Source organism: Capsicum annuum, unplaced genomic scaffold (genome assembly GCF_002878395.1).
Source record: "Capsicum annuum cultivar UCD-10X-F1 unplaced genomic scaffold, UCD10Xv1.1 ctg1490, whole genome shotgun sequence".
In the NCBI taxonomy this organism is placed as follows: domain Eukaryota; kingdom Viridiplantae; phylum Streptophyta; class Magnoliopsida; order Solanales; family Solanaceae; genus Capsicum; species Capsicum annuum.
In genome coordinates this window covers 571,118-583,748 of record NW_025820315.1, presented here as the reverse complement: position 1 = coordinate 583,748, position 12,631 = coordinate 571,118, and positions in this window count along the sequence as shown.

Here is a 12,631-nt window from a genome sequence, read left to right as displayed (position 1 = left end):
ATAAGTCGTTTACGTATTAAAATTAATAATATTTAATAAAAAAAAGACAAACATTTTTGACATAGTTGGTTCGACATAATTTTACTATGTGACCCCTAATTAATTATTATGAGTCATCTAAGTATTAAAAATTAATATTAAAAAAATTATTATAAAGTCATCTAAGTTTTAAAAAATTAATAATATTTAATATTAAATTAACTTGACGTCTTATATGAGATCCATTTAATTTTTTTCAAAAGTATTTTATTATATTAATTTTGTTATATCACTTCTAGTTAGTTATTATAATTCATTCAATGCATGTCTACTTCTCTGCTTCAATCACGATTTTATTATATCACCCCTTATTAATTATTATGGTCATCTAAGCACTATGCCACTTAGATTGAATAGTTATATATAAGAGGGAGTTTTATGCTTAACCAGGCAACAGGTCGGCATGCCTACTTCAACTGCTACAACCTTGTTTTTACTGTATCACCCTTAATTAATTATTATAAGTTATTTACGTATTAGAAAATTAATAATATTTAATACAAATAATTAAAATAAACATTTCTGACATGTTTGTTTCAATTGTTTCAACCGTAATTTTACCATAACACCCCTAATTGATTATTATAAGTCATCTAAATATTAAAAAATTAATAATATTTAATAAAAATTATGAAATAGATATAAAATAATAAATTAACTCTTGAGCTTACTTAGATTATTTTCACAAGTAATTTTTTATAGTTATTATGCTATATCATTTTTAATCAATGTCAGCTTCGTGACTCTAATTGTGATTTTACTATATCATCCCTAATTACTTATTACGGTTATTTAAGCATTAAAGAAAATTATATTATTAGTATCCTATATAAGAAGTCACAGTAAGTAGCTGAAGCAGGCTGCTCATGTTCGACATGTCTGCCTCAGTTTTTTTAATCGTAATTTTATGGTATTACCCCTGAGTAATTATTATAAGTCATTTATGTATTAAAAATTTAATAATATTTAATAAAAAAACTAAAATAGATATTTATAATATGACTGTTTCAACTACTTTAATATTTGTTTTACTAAATTACTCATACTTAATTATTATAAGTCATTTAAATATTAAAAAATTAATACTCTAATATTTAATAAAATAAAGTAAAACAGACATAAAATGATAAATTAATTTTTGATGTTTAAAATTAACATTACATCTTATATGGAGCAACTTTAAAAAAAAAAATCACAGGCATTTTTTATAATACTTTTACCATGTCACTTCTAATTTGTAGAATAGAAAAAAATATTATAAATCGCAATAATTAAGAACTTAAATTATTTTTAAAATATAATTGACTATCAATGTCACAAAAGTTTGAACAACTTAAACTATAGTTATGCAAATTTTATCAATTTAAATATAATATTATATGTCTAACTTAGAATTTATCAACCAAACAAATAAAGTTTTTAATTAAATGATAGAATTATACATAACGTAAAAATTTTAAGGATCAACATTGGGCCGTGCGTAGCACGGCGTAAGCTGGCTAGTATAATAGAAGCGGCAATGTTGGAGCAGCTTAGGGTCTTCCTGGCTGCTTCAGCTGCTTCAAGTGTAATTTTACTATACCACTCCTAATTAATTATTATAAATTATTTCACTTAAATACTATAATATAATAATATTTAATAAAGGGGTAGTTTTTAAAATGACTACTAGGTTCCTCAAAGTTCCACTTATTATTATTCGAGGATGTTTTTTTCAGTTGCTTAAATCGTAATTTTAATGTATCACCTTTAATTAATTATTATAAGTCATTTACGTATTCAAAATGAATAATATTAAAAAATAAAACAAACATTATTGACATGCCTGCTTCAGTTGGTTCGCAACTGAAGCAGGCAGGAGGTCGACATGCCTGCTTCAGCTGCTTCAACTGTGATTTTACTGTATTACCCTTAATTAATTATTATAAGTCATTTAAATATTAAAATATTTAATGAAAAAAATTATAATAAACATTTATGACATCACTGTTTCAGCTGATTCAACCATGATTTTACTATATCACTCATAATTAAATTATAAGTTATTTAAGTATGAAAAAATTAATAATATTTAATAAAAAAAGATAAAATAGACATAAAATAATGAATTATTTTTTGATGTTTTTATAAGTCATTTAAGTAAGTTATATATATATAAGAGGGAGTTTGATGCTGAAGCAGGCAGTAGGTCGACATACTTGCTCAGCTGCTTCAATTGTATTTTTACTGTATCACTCCTAATGAATTATTATAAGTCATTTACGTATTATAAAATTAGGGCTCGTTAGGCCATAAATTTTTTTCCCTTTATTCCATTTTTTTTTTTTTCACTTTTTTCACTTTTCCAAAAATTGTGGTGTTTGGCCATGAAAATTCAAAAATTATTCTGGAGTTGGATTCCAAAAAGTGAAAACAACTTTTTGTTGTTTTCACAATTTTTCACTTCCATTTTCAACTTTCATTATTATTACATATAACTCCAATCTTTAAATTTTTACACAAACTCCTCTTATAACTACAACCAACTACCAAGAAAAAAATAATTATTTACTTTCTATGATATAACATCATTTTAAATTGTTACAGATATTCTAATCTCTTTTTTTTTTTAACTAAGCTTGGTTGGCCTAGTGGTTAGCTCACTAGGTCACTTAAGCAAGTGTCGGAGGTTTGATTCCTGCCTTGTGCATGCAACAATCAATTGACCAGCGGCAAATCCTTAAATGGAGCTCAGATCTGCGGAGGATTAGTCCTTGGCCTGTCGGGCTAGGGGATACCTTGGGAAACCAAAAAAAAAATCTCTTTTTCTTTTTTTAACCAAAATTTACTAACGTGAAGTAAAAAATAATAAATGACAATCTATGGCAAAAATATATCAACTTTTATTTTGAATGAACTATATTATAGAAATATAAGACCTAGTACATTATGTTATTTAAAAATGAGAAATTTAATATTTTTTTCTTGCCATTCTAATTTTCTTTATATGTCATATAATGGCTATGATTATTTTAATAAATTATTAAAAAGTAGTTGATAAAGTCGCATATCAAACATAACTCAACGATCCATATTGACAATTACCTTATTTTGATTTTATGAATTTTGAACAGAGATGAGTGTGGTAATTAGCTTAAATTTTAATATTTTTTTCTTGCCATTCTAATTTTCTTTATATGTCATATAATGGCTATGATTATTTTAATAAATTATTAAAAAGTAGTTGATAAAGTCGCATATCAAACATAACGCAACGATCCATATTGACAATTACCTTATTTTGATTTTATGAATTTTGAACAGAGATGAGTGTGGTAATTAGCTTAACAAAAGTTTGTTCTCTTTACAAAAAAAAAAAAAATTCAAGGAAAATCAATATCATCAATAAAGAAAAAGTAAAAAATTAGCACTAATCTATTCAGAAATAATTCATCCGGAGTTTTTTTAAAAAGACCAAATTCAATAAAATAATTAATTCAAGTGAAAGTAATTGAGAATTTTCATCAACAAATTTAAGAATATATAAAATATATTTATATCCATCAATCATATTTATCAAAATATATTTTCTCTATTCAATCGATTATGGTTAGATAAACTTATTTAGCTCGTGCTTGTGATATTTTTATTTAAATTTTAGAAGAATAACAATCATAATAATTAGTTCATTGTTAATTATTTTATCAATTGAAGACATATAAATTATTTTCTCAATATTTGGTTTTATGTTAGTAGGTAAATTAGTAGTTGAGTGATTTTGATAATTCTTAAAAGTTGAGGGCATAAAATCATATTTAAAAAGATTTTTTCAAAAGTCTAAATTTTTTTTGAAAAAAGACATGGTTAAACACAACTCCAACTCCGGAAAAAAGTACTTTTAATAGCCAAATAGTTACTTAATAATATTTAATACAAATAAGTAAAATAAATATTTCTAACATGTTTGCTTCGGCTGCTTCAACCGTAATTTTGTCATATCACCCCTAATTAATTATTAGAAGTCATCTAAGTATTAAAAAATCAATAGTATTTAATAAAAGAGGTAAAATAGACATAAAATAATAAAGGACAAAATTCAAAAATAGCATACTTATCCCCTTAATTATGAGTTTAATAGCAACAGTTTCATAATTCAATAATATAGCAAGTTCTATTTTGTATTTTTGCAAATTGTTGCTACCAAAATACAAATACATATGATTTTTACTGTCCTCATGATCAATATATATTTTATATTTCTACAAACTATTACTACAAAAATACAAATACATACAAATACATATGCTACAAAATGTAATTTGATAAAAGTGTTGCTATTTTTTATAATTTAATACTTAAGTATGCTACTTTATATGTTTTTTCCAATAATAAATTAAATCTTAATGTTTTAAATTAGCTTGACGTCTTATATGAGGTCCACTTAGATTTATTTTTTCACAAGTAACTTTTTGAAGTTATTATGTTATATCACTTCTAATATATGTCTGCTTCGCGACTTCAATCGTGATTTTACTATATCATACCTAATTACTTATTATGGTTATTTAAGCATTAAAAAATTATATTGTTAGTATCCTATATAAGAAGTCACAGTAAACAGTTGAAGCAGGTCGCTCATGGTCGGCATGCCTGCTTCAGCTACTATAATCGTGATTTACTACATTACCCCTAAGTAATTATTATAAGTCATTTACATATTAAAAATTTAATAATATTTAATAAAAAACTAAAATAGATATTTATGACATGACTATTTCAACTACTTCAATCGTAATTTTACTATATTATTCATAATTAACTATTATAAGTTATTTAAATATTAAAAAATAAGGTAAAATGATAAATTAATTTTTGATGTTTTAAATTAACTTGACGTTTTATATGGAACCACTTAAAAAAAATTCAAAGGTATTTTTTATAATAATTTTACTATGTCACTTCTAATTAGTTGAATAAAAGGAAAAATATTATAAATCACAATAATTTAAAATTTAAATTATTTTTAAAAATATAATTGACTATCAATATCATAAAATTTTGAACAATTTAAAATATTGTTATACAAATTTCAACAATCTAAATATAATATTATATGCCTAACTTAGAATTCATTAATCAAACAAATGAAGTTTTTAATTAAATGATAGAATTATACATAACGTAGAATTTTTAAGGATCAGCATTGGGCCGTGCGTAGCACGACGTAAGCCGCCTAGTATTATTATAAGAGGAAGTTTGAGTGCTGAAGCAGGCAACAGGTCGACATGCCTGCTTCAACTTGCTTCAGCTGCTTCAACCGTAATTTTACCATATCAACCCTAATTAATTATTATAAATCATCTAAGTATTAAAAAATAAATAATATTTAATAAAAGAGATAAAATATATATAAAATAATAAATTAACTCTTGATGTTTTAAATTAACTTGACATCTTATATGAGGCTTACTCAGGTTAATTTCACAAGTAATTTTGTATAGCTATTATGTTATATCACTTTTAATACATGTCTGTTCTGCGGCTTCAATGGTATTTTACTATATCAGCCCTAATTACTTATTATGGTTATTTAAGCATTAAAAATATTATATTATTAGTATCCTATAAAAGAAGTCATAATAAGCAACTGAAGCAAGCTGCTCATGTTTGACATGCCTGCCTCAGCTGTTTCAATCGTGATTTTACTATACTAGCCCTAAGTAATTATTATAAGTCATTTACATATTAAAAAATCAATAATATTTAATTAAAAAACTAAAATAGATATTTATGACATGACTGTTTCAACTAATTCAATCGTAATTTTACTAAATTACCCATATTTAATTATTATAAGTAATTTAAGTTTTAAAAAATTAATAATATTTAATAAAAAAGGTAAAATAAATGTAAAATGATAAATTATTTTTTGATGTTTTAAATTAACTTGACGTCTTGTATGAAGCAACTTAAAAAAAATTACAAGTATTTTATACAATAATTTTACCATGTCACTTTTAATTAAAAGAATAGAAAGAAAATATTATAAATCACAATAATTAAGAACTTAAATTATTTTTAAAATATAATTGACTATCAATGTCACAAAAGTTTGAACAACTTAAAATATCGCTATGCAAATTTCATCAATCTAAATATAATATTATATGTCTAACTTAGAATTTATCAACCAAACAAATTAAGTTTTTAATTAAATGATAGAATTATACATAACGTAAAAATTTTAAGGATCAATATTGGGTCGTGCGTAGCATGGTGTAAGCCGGCTAGTTTTTATATTATAAGAGCGAGTTAAGCAGATGAAGCGGGCAGGAGGTCGACATGCCTGCTTCAGCTGCTTTAACTATAATTTTACTATATCACCCCTAATTAATTATTATAAGTCATTTGTGTATTAGAAAATTAATAATATTTAATAAAAAATTTAAAATACACATTTATGACATGTCAGGTTTTCATGTTGAAGCAAGCAGCAGGTCGACATGGTTTCTTCAGCTGCTTCAATCATGTTTTTTACTGTATCACCCCTGATTAATTATCATAAGTCATTTACGTATTAGAAAATTAATAATATTTAATACAAATAAGTAAAATAGACATTTCTGACATGTCTGTTTCAGCTTATTCATTCGTAGTTTTTCCATGTCACTCCTAATTAATTATTATAAGTCATCTAAGTATTAACAAATTAATACTAATATTTATTAAAAAAGGATTTAATAGTCATAAAATAATAAATTAACTCTTGATGTTTTAAATTAGCTCAACGACTTATATGATGCCCAGTTAGTTTTTTTTCACAAGTAATTTTTTATAGTTATTATGCTATATCACTTTTAATACATGTCTGTTTCGCGGCTTCAATCGTGATTTTACTATACCATTCCTAATTACTTATTATGGTTATTTAAGCATTAAAAATTTATATTATTAGTATCCTATATAAGAAGTCACAATAAGCAGCTGAAGCATGCTGGTCATAATCGACATGCCTACTTCAGCTGATTCAATCGTGATTTTACTATATTACCCCTAAGTAATTATTATAAGTCATTTACGTATTATAAAATTTATAATATTTAATAAAAAATAAAATAGATATTTGTGACATGTCTGTTTCAACTACATCAATCGTAATTTTGATATATTACCCATAATTAATTATTATAAGTCATTTAAGTATTAAAAAATTAATAATATTTAATTTTAAAAACTTAAAATAGACGTAAAATGATAAATTAATTTTTAATATTTTAAATTAACTTGACGTCTTATATGGGACCACTTAAAAAAATCACAAGTATTTTTTATAATAATTTTACTGTGTCACTTCTAATTAGTATAATAGAAGAAAAATATTATAAATCAAAATAATTAAAAACTTAAATTATTTAAAATATATAATTGACTATCAATGTCACAAAGGTTTGAACAAATTAAAATAACATTATACAAATTTATCAATCTAAATATAATATTATATGTCTAACCTAAAATTTATCAACCAAATAAATAAAGTTTTTAATTAAATGATAAAATTATACATAACGTAGAATTTTTAAGGATCAACATTGGGTAGTGCGTAGTACAGCGTAAGCCGACTAGTACTATATATAAGAGTGAGTGGGCGGCTGGAAGCAGGCAGCTGGAGTTCGATATGCTTGCTTCCACCTGCCTGCTTGCTCTGTGATTTTACTATATCACCCCTAATTAATTATTATATGACATTTACTTATTACAAATTAATAATACTTAATAAAAAATATAATAAATATGTATAAAGTAAAATAAATATTTATGACATGATTGTTTCAGCTGCTTCAACTGTAATTTTACTGTATCACCTATAATTAATTATTATGAGTCATTTAAGTATTTAAAATTTGATAATCTTGATGTTTTAAATTAATTTGACATCTTATGTAAGGCTTATTAAAAAAATTCACAGTACTTTTATAGCAATTTTGTTATATCACGATTAGTTATTTTGAGTCATTCAAGATGTGTCAGTTTCACTATTTCAATCGTGATATTTGGTTACTGTTAAAATTATATCAGTATCGCTTAAATTGAAATCGAAAAATATTATAAATTACAATAATTAAAAATTAAAATTATTTTTAAAATCTAAATTCACTATCAATACCACAAAAGTTTGAACAAGAAAGGTATTAGAAATTACAATAGCAAACAGTTTAAAATAGTAAACTACAACGTCGAAAAAGTATTATAGATTACAATAGTTATCGATGTCATGTTAATTAGGATAAAAGAATATTACTTGAAAATTACGTTAAAAGTCGTAATGTCATGATCACATTGGTTTACCCTAGTTTCTTAGGTAGTTTAACGTATGGTCGCCCCTCCAACAAGAAAAGGTATAAATATGGAAACTTCTCCGCCATTTGGATCGGAGAATTTATGGAGGAAATCGGGTTAAAACTATATATAACAAATCAGATTGGCTTTATCAAATATTTCATTAGCAACATATAAATTGAGACAAAAAATAGCATATAATATCTGAAAAGTAGTACATTGAGCCTGTGCTGGCACGGGCTCTGAGATCTAGTTACTTATATAGGGGGAGTTTGAGTGTTGAAGCAGGCAGCAGGTCGACGTACCTGCTTCAGCTGCTTCAACCGTGTTTTTATTGTATCACCCCTAATTAATTAGTATAAGTCATTTACGCATTAGAAAATTAATAATATTTAATATAAATAAGTAAAATAAAAATTTCTAACATGTCTGCTTCAGCTGCTTCAATCGTAATTTTACCATATCACCCATAATTAATTATTATAAATCATTTGAGTATTAAAAAATTAATAGTATTTAATAAAAAAGATAAAATAGACATAAATAATAAATTAACTTTTGATGTTTTAAATTAGCTTGACATGTCGACCTGCTGCCTGCTTCAGCACTCAAACTCCCTCTTATATATAAGTAAAATAATAATATTTAATACAAATAAGTAAAATAAACATTTCTAACATGTCTGCTTCAGCTGCTTCAACCGTAATTTTACCATACACCCCTAATTAATTATTATAAATTATCTAAGTATTAAAAAAATAATAGTATTTAATAAAAAAGATCAAATAGATATAAAATAATAAATTAACTCTTGATGTTTTAAATTAGCTTGACATCTCATATGAGGCTCACTCAGGTTAATTTCACAAGTAATTTTTTATAGTCATTATGTTATATCACTTTTAATACATGTCTGCTTTGCGGCTTCAATCGTATTTTACTATATCAGCCCTAATTACTTATTATGGTTATTTAAGCATTGAAAAAATTATATTATTAGTATCCTATATAAGAAGTCACAATAAGCAGCTGAAGCAAGCTGCTCATGTTCGACATGCCTGCCTCAGTTGTTTCAATCGTGATTTTACTATATTAGCCCTAAGTAATTATTATAAGTCATTTACATATTAAAAAATTAATAATATTTAATTAAAAAACTAAAATAAATATTTATGACCCGACTGTTTCAACTATTTCAATCGTAATTTTACTAAATTACCCATATTTAATTATTATAAGTAATTTAAGTATTAAAAAATTAGTAATATTTAATAAAAACAAGGTAAAGTAGACGTAAAATGATAAATTATTTTTGGATATTTTAAATTAACATGACGTATTATGTGGAGCCACTCAAAAAAAAATCACAAGTATTTTTTATAATAATTTTATTATGTCACTTTTAATTAAAAGAATAGAAAAAAAATTATAAATCACAATAATTAAGAGCTTAAATTATTTAAAAAATATAATTGACTATCAATGTCACAAAAGTTTGAACAACTTAAAATATAGCCATACAAATTTCATTAATCTAAATATAATATTATATGCCTAACTTAGAATTTATCAACCAAACAAATAAAGCTTTTAATTAAATGATAAAATTATATATAACGTAAAATTTTTAAGGATCATCATTGGGCCGCGCGTAGCACGGCGTAAGCCGGCTAGTCCTACCTAGAAGAAGGTACAAGAGCCCTTTTTTCAATTGTTTTAATTTAAAAAAGAATAGCCTTTTTAAGATCGTTCGAATACATTCATGGATCTCTTGATATCAATAAAAATTTGAATTCAACATTGTTTATGTCACTGTATCCTAAAAGATTGTACATAATATTGGGGAAGATGGAAGAAGGATTTTGTCCTTGTCTTGGAGAAAAAATAAATGAAAGTCTTGTGTTATATAAAAAATAAACTAATTTTTTTTTTTTGAAATGACGTGTCTGATCATAAATATTTCAAGTAGTTTTTGAAAAAAAAGGCGAAAAATATTTGATCATAAAACTTATTATTATTCGCCAAATATTTTTGACAAATATTCAAATTTCTAAGTAATAGGAAAAAAGTATTTGGATCGAATTCTATTATTTAGAAACTTTTAAAACTTGAAACTTTACTCCAAATTTTTATATTTTGTAAAAACACCCCACCATTTACCAATTCAAACTAATATTTATCTATCAACCAACTTGACACTAATTGTAAGTCCCTCGTGTAAACAGAGGTTTTTTTCTCTCTATACGTGAGAGTTTATTTTCTCTTTTAGTGGGGGGATACATGAATAGAATTGCCAACCATGAAGAAAACTGATCATGATATATCCACTAAAACAAACGTTCTCCTCACCCGTTCTTCCACAAACTAGTTAAAATGCCCCTTTAATCTTGTGTTGCAGCTTCCTTGTGTTGTTTCTCTGTTTTCTTTTACTATCTCAAACAAAATCCACTTCGCTTAAAGCAATTAATAGGAAAAAGTTCAACGTAGATAATCAATTTAAAATAACCGACGATATTGCAGATAGACTTCATCAGTTTATCCTAACAAAGAAAAAAAAGACTATTGAAATAGGAGTTCAAGATATTATGACTAGCATGAAATATTGTGAAGTTAGTCTGCTTGGAAAGGTGATTACGGACAAATAAGTAAGTGTGGTTGGGGTGAGGAACACAATGAATCATGTTTGGGATTGCCCGATTGGACTGAAAGTCTTAATGATGGGCAAGAACTTGTTTCAATTTGTGTTTCGACATAAAGAAGACATGAAAAAGATGTTTATGGGACCCATGGATTTACAATAAGTATCTTCTCAACATTCCACAATGAAAATCAGGACTGAATGTTAATTCCCATGTATTTAACATATGTGAATTATGTATTTAAGTTTGGAACGTGCCACTATATTGGATATCCTATGAAATAGATAGTAAAATTGGACATGCTTTGGAAGGAACAACTGATGTTGCTATTCCAGAATTTGGAAACTGGGATGGGCGATACATACATCTGAAGGTTCTAATGAGTATCAACAAACCTCTACCTCATGAAAAATTAATTAAAATGGGATCAGGGAGAAAATGGGTCAAAATTTGGTATGAAAATATGCCATTGTTTGTTATTATTGTGGGATACTCGGACACATGAAAAGATCCTTCATTTTTCGTGAGGAAGATGTACGCACAGGTAATATTAAGAAAGAGCAGTTTGGTGCTTGGATGAGGGCAGAAAATCATGGCTGAAATGGCAAAAATTCAAGGTGTCAAGGTAATAACAACATACGAATTCATATATCCGTGAATGGTAAAGGAAAAAACTGATGGATTGTGTTGAAGGTGCCGACTCAAATGAACTAATGCATCATGGAGATGGATTGAAAATACGACGTTATACTAGGAGTTACAAAAAGCCTAGATCGCTTGTACCACATGATTTTTTTAAGAATCCGAAGAACGAAAGTCCTATTGAGGAAGACCATTTCATTGGGGAGAAGGTAAATAACGTTACGAAAAGATTGTCTCGAGAATATGAAATTGATGAGAAAATTAAGAAGGAAAATCCAGTTGCTATGCATCAGATGAATATGCAGATGGATGCCTTGGTGCCGGGGAACTCACAGAAGATGATTGTATCAAATGAATCCAACTTTGCAGATAATAAAAGAGTTAAGAAAGCAAGAGAATACTATATTCTATCTAAAATGAGGTAGGGTGATACCTTTGATCAAGATGATATCGATAGATACTACAACAACATGATGACGACAGATCCAAAACAAGCAAAATAGACCATTACAGCTGACCAACGAGAATGATGCATGGCTGAAAACCATCCAACAAACATTGGTATGGCTATACAAATGGAGCAAGATCAAGATGTTTATCCAAAAAGATCAAAGAAACCAGTTGTACAAGGACAAAACCACTAGCTTCCCGAGGTGAAGAGTATGAACAAACAAGTATCTTCTATTTCGGAGAGTAGCGGTAAGGTAAAATCATATGTAAAAATGGCTAAAGAAATAGGGCATTCCTAAGGTTTTTGATCAGATTTTTCTAAGCAAAGTAAATCATATGAAAAGGTAGAAAGGAGTAGGAAAAACTAAAAAAAAAAATTAGCTATAGCTAATATGCTTAAAAAAGAGAAAGAAACCATGATTTTGAATGTGTGAGACAATAATTTGGTAGATGTTATGATTACCGAGTTGTGCACACAAAAATCTGGAAGAGAAACACAAAAGAGAGGGTAGCTGGACTAACTATAGAGAAAGCAAAAAATA